Source organism: Elaeis guineensis, chromosome 16 (assembly GCF_000442705.2).
Source record: "Elaeis guineensis isolate ETL-2024a chromosome 16, EG11, whole genome shotgun sequence".
Lineage (NCBI taxonomy): Eukaryota > Viridiplantae > Streptophyta > Magnoliopsida > Arecales > Arecaceae > Elaeis > Elaeis guineensis.
In genome coordinates this window covers 393,698-403,697 of record NC_026008.2, presented here as the reverse complement: position 1 = coordinate 403,697, position 10,000 = coordinate 393,698, and positions in this window count along the sequence as shown.

Here is a 10,000-nt window from a genome sequence, read left to right as displayed (position 1 = left end):
GCAAGTCCCGTAAGCATGCGAGGTGACTCGCACGTGCGATGGAGGGGGTCGGCCGCCGCACACGCGCGTCGGTCGCGGACAACCCCCGGAGCACCCACGGGCTCCGGTGTCGCCCCCTCGGGGCGGCCGCGGCGGTGCAAGGCAGGCCAGAGGGATGCGTGCGGAGTGAGATGCGAGTCTCGATCGTGCCACGGGGGGCCCGGATCTGACCGCACCCAACGACGAGTGTGCCGACGCCCGGGCTCGCCCGTAATGAGGCCGGCGGGCGACCGGACGCAGACTGAACCAAAGACGGGGCCCCCAAAGATAAAACGGCCCCAAAACCCACTAAAACAAAGGATTTTGGGCTCGAGCAATAGAGTGAATGGGTAAACCCCATTCACGGTCGTAGGGATCGAAACGAGCTTTCCGTTGATATATTATTGCCCCTGTAACTCCTCCCGGATCAAAAGTTACGGTCGTTCGATGTTTGTGCCACCATTTTGATGCTTCAACCCAGTCATCTAGGCTTCCTACTGCTTCACGGTCCTAGGGCTCGGAACGAGCTTTCCGTTGATATAGTCGCCCCCGTAGCTCCTCCCGGATCAAAAGTTACGGCCGTTGGAAACCTGTGCCACCATTTTGATGCTCCAACCCATTCATCTGGGCTTTTGCTACTTCACGATCGTAGGGCTCGAAATGAGCTTTCCGTTGATATATTGTCGCCCCCGTAGCTCCTCCCGGATCAGAAGTTACGGCCGTTCGAAGCTTGTGCCACCATTTTGATGCTCCAACCCATTCCTCTGTGGATAAGTCCCTGACAGGGGTGCTAGGGGGTTCCGCATCCCAAGCTGGCCCCGATGCACGAGACGCTAGGCCCGGCCATCCGGCGCCCGTGGCCCGTGAAGGCGGGGCGCGCGTCCCATCCCGCCCTGTTTGCAATGCTGCTCGGTCGTCTGGAACCCCCGGGGTGGGAGTTGCCCGGATGCCCCGCTGGGGTGGTAGGGGGTTCCGCATCCCGGTTTGCCCGGCTCGGGCCATCGAAATGGGATGCACGACCCAACTGCCCGGAATGTGAGTCCCCCACGTGCGGGATGCGAGACCCGGCCATCTACCGCCTGAAGCCCGGGGGGCCGGGACGCGCGACCCGACCCTCCCCGTTCGCAATGCCGCTCGGTCACTGGGAACCCCCGGGGTGGGATTTGCCCCGATGCCCCACCGGGGTTATAGGGGGTTCCGCGTCCCAAGCAGGCCATGACGTGCGGGACGCGAGCCCCGGCCATCCGGCGCCTGAGGCCCGTGAAGGCGGGATGCACGTCCCATCCCACCCCGTTTGCAATGCTGCTCGATCATTTGGAACCCCCCGGGTGGGATTTGCCAGGATGCCCCGCTGGGGTGGTAGGGGGTTCCGCGTCCCGATTCTGCCCCGGCTCGGGCCATCGAAACGGGACGCGCGACCCGGCCGCTCCGACGTATGTCCCCCACGTGCGGGATGCGAGGCCCGACCAACCACCACGGGAAGCCCGCGAGGGTGGGGCGCGCATCCCGGCACTCCCCCGTTTGCAATGCCGCTCGGTCATTTGGAACCCTCGGGGTGGGATTTGCCCAGATGCGCCGCTGGGGTGGTAGGGGGTTCCGCATCCCGTGCAGCACGGGCGTGGCCCGTCGAAATGGGATGCGCGACCCGACTGCTTTGGGTCGAGCCCGCGGGATGCGAGTCGCGGGCATCCGCCGTCCGAAGCCCGCAAAGGTGGGACGCGCATCCCGGCCCCCACTCCCCCGTCTGCAGTGCTGCTCGACACTTTGGAACCCCCCACGTGGGATTTGCTCGGGTGCCCCGCTGGGGTGGGTAGGGGGGTTCCAAAGTGCGGGGGCGGACGTGGGATGGTGTTCGTTGGCTGGGTTGAGCTCGCGCTCCCCGTCCAAGTGCTCAATCTCCCCGTCTACCTTCGATCGTGTTCGCGGCCACGCGCGCGCGGACTTGGGGGGGGGCATCTCTCGTTGGCCAGGTTGACCCCGTTCTCGCCATCCGTGGCCTCCAACCCCCTCGCCCCTTCGGCCGGTTCTGCGGCCTTATGCGCACGGACGGTGGGTTGTGCTCCACCCGCAGATATTTCGGTGATGCGGTCGCGCGCGCGCGGACTTGGACGGTGTTGGATGGCTCGTTTGGGCCTCTTTCCCCGTCCATGCTCTCTCCGTCCCTCCCAAACCTTTTCGCCCGATCACGCGGCCGCACGCGTGCGGAGATTGACGGTGTTCGTCGGCGGGGTAGGTCACGTGCTCCCTGTCCGTGGGCCCCGTCCCCACCCTCCCTCGCCCCTTCGGTCGGCTCCGCGGCCCCACGTGCGCGGACCTCGATTGTGCCCCCAGCACGAATATTTCGGCAACGCGGCCGCACGCGCGCGGATTTGGATGGTGATTGGTGCCCGATTGATCTCTCTTTCCCCGTGCTCGTTCTCGATCCCACCCCACATTTGGCTCGATTACGCGGCCGTGCGTGCGCAGACAGGGGACGGCGTTCGTAGGCAGGGTTGGCCCCGTGCGACCCGTCTATGGGCCCCGTCCCCCCTCGCCCCTCGGTCTGTTCCGTGGCCTTCGTGCGCGGACGTCGGATTGTGACCCCCAACAAATATTTCGGTAACGCGGCCGCCCGCGAGCGGGAATGGACGGCGTCGGGTGGCTCGACTGAGCTCTCTTTCCCTGTCCATGGTCTCGGTCCCTCCCCCCATTTGGCTCGACTACGCGGCCGCGCGCGCGCGGATACGGGGTGGTGTTCGTGGGCAGGTTTCATCCCGAGCGACCTGTCCAGGGGCTCCGTTCCCCCTCGCCCCTTCGGTTGGTTCCGTGGCCCTTCTGTGCGGACATCGGATTGCGCCCCCCCAAGGAATACATCGGCGATGCGGCCGCGTCACGCGACTGGGGATAGCGCCCCCCCCGACAAATACATCGGCGATGCGGCTGCGTGCACGTGGACTCGGGCGGGTGCCCGATGGCTCGATCGAGCATGCTTTCGCAGTCCATGGTCCCGGTCCCTCCCCACATTTTCGCTCGATTACATGCGGCCGCACGCCGCGGACAAGGGACGGTGTTCGTTGGCAGGGACGGTCCCCTGCGACCTGTCCGTGGGCTCCGCCCCCCCCCCCTCGGTCTGTTCCGTGGCCCTTCGTGCGCGGACGTCGGATTGTGCCCCCCAACAAATATTTCGGTAACGCGGCCGCGCGCGCCGGACGTGGGATGGTGTTCGTTGGCAGGGTTGGTCCCGTGCGACCCGCCCATGTGCGCTCCCCCCCCTTCGGTTGGATCCGAGGCCCTTCGTGCGCGGGCATCGGATTGTGCCCCCCCAACAAATATTTCGGTAACGCGGCGCGCGCGCGCGGACTTGGACGGCGCAGGATGCCTCGATTGATCTCTCTCTCCCGGACAATGGTCTCGGTCCCTGATCACGTTTTTGCTCGATTTCGCATCCGCGCGCGACGGTGTCCGATGGCAGTGTCGGTCTCGTGCTACCTGCCCGTTGGCTCCGTCCCCCCTCTCGCCCCTTCGGTCGGTTCCGCGGCCTCCGTGTGCGGACTTCGGATTGTCCCCCTCCCCCCCCACCCACCCACCAAATGTTTCGGGTGTTCTTGGGCGGGTTTGGTCCCGTGCTACCTGTCGGTGGGCTCAGTCCACCCTCGCCCCTTCGATCGGTTCCGTGGCCCTTTGTGCGCGGACTTCGGGATGCGTTCCCCCGCAAATATTGCGGCAACGCGGCCGCGCTCCCACGGACTTGGACGCCGTAGGATGGCTCGATTGGGCTCTCCTTCCCTGTCCGTGGTATCGGTCCCTCCCCACATTTTCTCTCGATTACGTGGCCGGGCGCCCGCGGACATCGGATGGTGTTCGTTGTTGGGGCCGGTCCCGTGCGACATGTCCATGGGCTCGGACCCACCATCGCCCCTTCGGTCGGTTCCGTGGCCCTTCGTGCGCGGAAATCGGATGTCCCCCCCCACCCAAATATTTCGGTAATGCGTCGCCCTCCCGCGGACTTGGACGGTGTTGGAAGGCTCGATTGTGCTCTCTTTCCCTGTCCGTGGTCTCGGTCCCTCCCCACATCTTCGCTCGATTGCGCGTCCGCGCGCGCCGGATGTTGGCCGGTGTTCGATGGTAGGGTTGGCCTCGTGCAACCAGCCCTCGGTCTCCATCCCCGCTGGCCCCTTCGGTCGGTTCCCTGGCCCTTCGCGTGCGGACTTCGGCTTGCGCTCCACCCGCCAATATTTTGGTAATGCTCCGCGTGCGCACGGACTTGGACGGTGTTCGATGGATCGCTTGAGCTCCCACGCCCCTGCCGAGGTATCCATCCCTCCCCGCTCCTTCTCTGGATTACACGGCCGCGCGCCCGCGGACCGGGGACGGTGTTCGTTGTCAGGGTTGGGCCTCGAGCTACCTGTCCATGGTCCCCGTCCCCCCTCGCCCCTTGCTTGCGCGGACCACGGATTGTGCCTTGCCCCCAAATATCTCCGCTACGCGGCCGCATGCGCGGACCCAGATGGTGCGACCCCCATATCTCGGCATTGCTGCTTTTCGATATCTCTGCTCGGCGGTGCTCCGCTGTCGGTTGCCCGATGACGATCCTCCCTCGTGCATTCTCGGGCCGCAAGGCTCCACGTGCGCGGGGTGGGCGTCGGGCGCGACGCGGCCGCGACCGTGTTGGCACGTGAGCGGTCTCGGATTCGCATCCAGCGCTGGTCTCCCTGCCTCGCCGCAGCCAACCGCCGGTGGGTGCTTCCCTTCACTCTTGCTCGGATGACATTTCTCGTGTCCCGTTGCAGCACGCTAGTTGCCCGTGTGGCCTACCCCCTCGGTTCGGTGGGGGGGGAGGGGACTCGTCGACGTCCCATGTGCCCCTTCTGACTCCCCGCCTTCATTGAGGCGGTGGGGGGCGGACCTCGTGCGGTCCTCGAGCGCCCTTGGTGGGGGCCCTATTGTGGCCTCCCGTTCCATCGGGCCGCTCTTGTCGCCTCGATCTCTCGTGGATTCGGTGGATGCGTCGGGGCCGGGGCCCCTCTGCCTCGTGTCCCGTCTCCAGATCGGTCGGTTACTGTTGCCCGGCCCGATGTGACGACGTCCGGCCCGCCCCAGGCCTCTCCCTCTCGGAGGGGGATATGGTGGGGGGCAGGGATTCGGCGTCGCTGGAGGATGTGCTACCTGGTTGATCCTGCCAGTAGTCATATGCTTGTCTCAAAGATTAAGCCATGCATGTGTGAGTATGAACTAATTCAGACTGTGAAACTGCGAATGGCTCATTAAATCAGTTATAGTTTGTTTGATGGTACATGCTACTCGGATAACCGTAGTAATTCTAGAGCTAATACGTGCAACAAACCCCGACTTCGGAAGGGATGCATTTATTAGATAAAAGGTCGACACGGGCTCCGCCCGGTTCTCCGATGATTCATGATAACTCGACGGATCGCACGGCCCATGTGCTGGCGACGCATCATTCAAATTTCTGCCCTATCAACTTTCGATGGTAGGATAGGGGCCTACTGTCACAGGGCTGAAGCCTTGGACACGGGCTTGGCACGGGCGCAGGCAGCACCGTGCCATGCCTTGCTGGCAGTGGGGCTCGGTGCAGCATTGTGCGCAGGAGGGCGCACATCTTCGGGACGGCACACCGAAGGAGCGCGCGCATGGCGATGATGCGCGGCATGGGTGCGCAGGCTAGGCGCACCTCGGCCTGGGTTCGGCCAGAAGGACTCGGCTCTGTCTGCGGGCATGGGCGCAGCACAACTCGGGCATGAGCGTGGCACAGCTCGGGCGCAGGCGCGGCACTGCATGGACGCAGGCGCGGCACTGCTTGTGGGCACATATGTAATTGCTCGGGCAGGGCACGGCGCGGGCGACGTGCGCAGGAGACGTGCGCGCGCAGAAAGCGGAGGCGTGCGCGCGCAGGTCGGAGGTGCACGCGGTCGGGCACGCATGCACGCCAGGCTGCGGTTGCTGGCGGTTCCTTGCGGTTCCGGACGTGGCTGACTGGGACTTGCAGTTGCTGGTGGTTGGACGGTTCGGCCAACTACCCAGCAAAGTGGGCGCTACCAGGGAGTGGGCGCGCACTGCCAGGAAGTGGGCGAGTGGCCCACGGCCAGAGAGATATAAAGGCCTGTCGGCCAAGGCTGAGGGAGGCAGCCGAGAGAGGGAAAATCAGCCAAGGAAGGGTGTTTCCATAGGCTGTGAGAGAGCATTCTGTGTAACCTGGGAGGGTTTTGAGTGCTCTGTACACCAGGGTGAGAGGGTGAGAGACCTCTTGCATGAGGCAGGTGTGTCCTTTGTACTTTTGAGAAGAAAAGCAAGAAAGGTTGGGGGTTTTTCCCTGTAAATACTTGTGTCTCATACCTTGGGGTGTTGGCTGGCTAAGGGAGTTAGCGCCATCACGGAAGCAATTTTGGAAGCTAAAATTGCCCCGTGACAGTTGGTATCAGAGCCCGGTTGCCTGAACAATGGCTGGTGGATCCGGTTTGGATGCTGTTCGAGAGCGGGTAACAATCATCGAGCAGGTACTCGGTGAAGTCCCAGAGGAGTTGGAACGCCCGCTGATATCCAAATTGGATGAGCTCGAGGAAAGGCTGAGCACACTTCAATCTCGGTTTGAAGAAGTAAGTGCCGTTCTAGCCTCTCGTGTTAGCATTGCAGAGAGCGAAATGGGAGTGCTCAAGACAGCGTTCTGCAGCCCGGGTGCCATTGCTGCAGAACCATCCCGCTCAATGAAGGTGCCGGAGCCAAAGGCCTTCGAGGGGGAGCGCGATGCTAAGGCCATCGAGAATTTTCTATGGGACATGGAGCAGTACTTCGTCGCTGCAAGAGTCCCTGATAAAGAGAAGGTAACTCTTACTAGCATGTATCTAACCAAAGATGCAAAGTTATGGTGGCGCACCAGGTTGGATGATGATGCTAGTGCGGGCAGACCGAAGATCGAGACTTGGGAGACCCTTAAGAAAGAACTGAAGGACCAGTTCCTACCCTGCAATACTTCATGGTTGGCGCGGGAATCCTTGAAAAAGCTGCGACATGTGGGCTCGGTGAGGAGCTATGTCAAAGAATTCAGCTCGTTGATGCTGGACATCCGCAACATGTCGGATGAGGACAGGCTATTTAATTTCCTGTCCGGCTTGCAACCGTGGGCGCAGATGGAACTCCGGAGGCAAGGCGTGAAAGACTTGCCCTCGGCCATGGCTGCAGCGGATGGCTTGGTTGATTTTCGCATCAGTCGGCCTGTAGAGGGTGCAGAAGGGACTAGCAAGCCCAAGCCCAAAGGCAGGAAGCCAGCTGCCCAGAAGAAATCCAAAGGCCGAGAGGATGGCCAAAGCGTTGGCAAGGCTAGCGCACAAGAGAAAGGTAAAACTAGTACTTTCTCTGGTTGTTTTATATGTGGTGGACCGCACAGGGCAAAGGATTGCCCGAAGAAAGAAAGACTCAATGCCGTGGTAGAGGAGGGCGGCCGAGGTGATGAAGCCAACCCCTCACGCGTCAATCCACTCCAACTCGTCAATGCCATGCGAGCGGAGAGGAGCATACCATCCGGCCTGATGTACATGAAGATCAGGCTGGGGGAAAGGAGATGCTGGCCATGGCGGACACAGGCGCAACACACAACTTCATGACCGAGCGGATTGCGCATGTGCTCGGGCTGAAGGTGACAAAGAGCAGCAGCAAGATCAAAGCTGTGAACTCAGTGGCTCGTGATGTTGCTGGGATAGCTACTGGCGTCCAGGTATCCCTTGGGTCTTGGACTGGTGTCCTCGGTTTCACTATTGTTACATTGGATGATTTTGATATCATTCTGGGTATTGAGTTCTTTGTGCAAGCAAAGGCAGCTTTGCTGCCGCATCTGGGTGGGCTAATGTTGCTGCATGAAGAATACCCTTGCTTCATCTCGAGTGTGGCTAACCCTCCAGCAAAGAATGGAGGAACATCTGGTGCGATGTTGTCAGCCTTGCAGGTAAAGCATGGGCTGAGACGAGGTGAAGCTACCTTCCTGGTGGCCTTGGTGGAAATGAAGGAAGGAGTCATGGCGGAAGTTCCAATGAAGTGGCTGACCTGCTGCAGAAGTATGCAGACTCATGCCAGCCGAACTGCCAAAGGAACTTCCACCAAGGAGAACAACTGACCACAAGATCGAGTTGGTGCCGGGGGTGAAGGCACCAGCCCAAGCGCCCTATCGCATGAGTCCCTTGGAGCTGGGGGAGCTGCGCAAGCAATTGACTGAGCTGCTGGATGCCGGCTTGATCCAGCCTTCCAAAGCACCTTATGGAGCCCCGGTGCTGTTTCAAAGGAAGAAGATGGCTCGCTGCGCATGTGCATAGATTACAGGGCCCTGAACAAGGTAACGGTGAAGAATAAGTACCCTATCCCCCTTGCGGCTGATCTCTTTGACAGATTGGCCAAGGCAACATTCTTCACCAAGCTGGACCTGCGCTCCGGATATTGGCAGGTTCGCATCGCAGAAGGAGATGAAGGGAAGACCACCTGTGTAACTCGTTATGGAGCTTTTGAGTTCCTTGTAATGCCCTTCGGGCTGACGAATGCGCCAGCCACTTTCTGCAACCTTATGAATGAAGTTTTTTATGACTACCTTGATGAGTTTGTGGTCGTTTATCTTGACGATATTGTCATTTACAGTGAGTCATTGGAGGATCATTTGATTCACTTGGAGAAGGCACTTTCACGGTTGAGACAGCACCGACTCTATGTCAAACGTGAAAGTGCGAGTTTGCCAAGCAAGAGATAAGCTTCCTTGGGCACAAGATTGGACATGGTCAAGTGCGCATGGATGAGGCCAAGGTGCGTGCGGTTGTGGAGTGGCCGGCACCTACCAAGGCAACCGAACTAAGGTCCTTCCTTGGTTTGGCTAACTATTATCGCAGATTTGTGCAGGGATATGCCAAGAAGACAGCCCCTTTGACAGATCTGTTGAAGAAGGATAGGCCTTGGGCATGGACGCATGCATGCCAAGAAGCCTTTGACAAGGTAAAGAAGGCTATGGCGTCCGAACCAGTTTTGTTGCTGCCTAACTTCGAGAAGCCCTTCGAAGTAGTCACGGATGCAAGTGACCGAGCACTAGGAGGAGTGCTGATCCAAGATGGGCATCCAGTGGCCTTTGAGAGCAGAAAACTCAAAGAAGCTGAAGGAAGATACTCTGCACATGAGAAGGAAATGCTGGCGGTTGTCCATTGCTTGCGGGTATGGCGAGTGTACCTGCTGGGCAGCCACTTCATTGTAAAGACCGACAATGTCGCCAACACTTTTTCCAGACGCAGCGCAAACTTTCTGCCAGGCAGGCGCGCTGGCAAGAGATGCTGGCAGAGTATGACTTTGCTTGGGAGCATCGGCCTGGTAGGCAAAACCAGGTGGCCGATGCATTGAGTCGGCGTCAAACCGAAGAGGTGACTGCTGCAGCAATGGTGCAGATCCAGGGAGATCTACTGCAGCGGGTCAAGGAGCAAGCGCCATCTGATCCAGAATATCAATGCTTGGTACAGCAAGTCCGGGATGGCTTGGTGCGGCGTTATTGGCTGGAATCAGATCTGCTGCACTCTAGAGGTAACAGATTATATGTCCCTCTTGGTGCAGGATTACGGGAGGAAATCTTGAAGGAATGCCATGACAGCAAGTGGGCTGGTCATCCGGGTCGCGAACGGATGCTGGCTTTGGTGGAGCGCAGTTATTATTGGCCGCGCATGGAGCAGGATGTCGAGGCATATGTCAAGACATGTCTTGTGTGCCAACAAGACAAGGTGGAGAGGCAGCGTGCAGCAGGATTGCTTCAGCCACTGCCCATTCCAGAGAAGCCGTGGGTGTCAGTCAGCATGGACTTCATCAGCGGTTTTCCTTTGGTGGATGGAATGGCATCGGTCATGGTTGTAGTGGACCGATTCTCCAAATATGGGGTGTTCATCCCGGCCCCAAAAGCATGCTCAGCAGAGGTGGCTGCAGAGCTTTTCTATAAACAGGTGGTCAAGTACTTCGGCTTGCCGGAGGACATTGT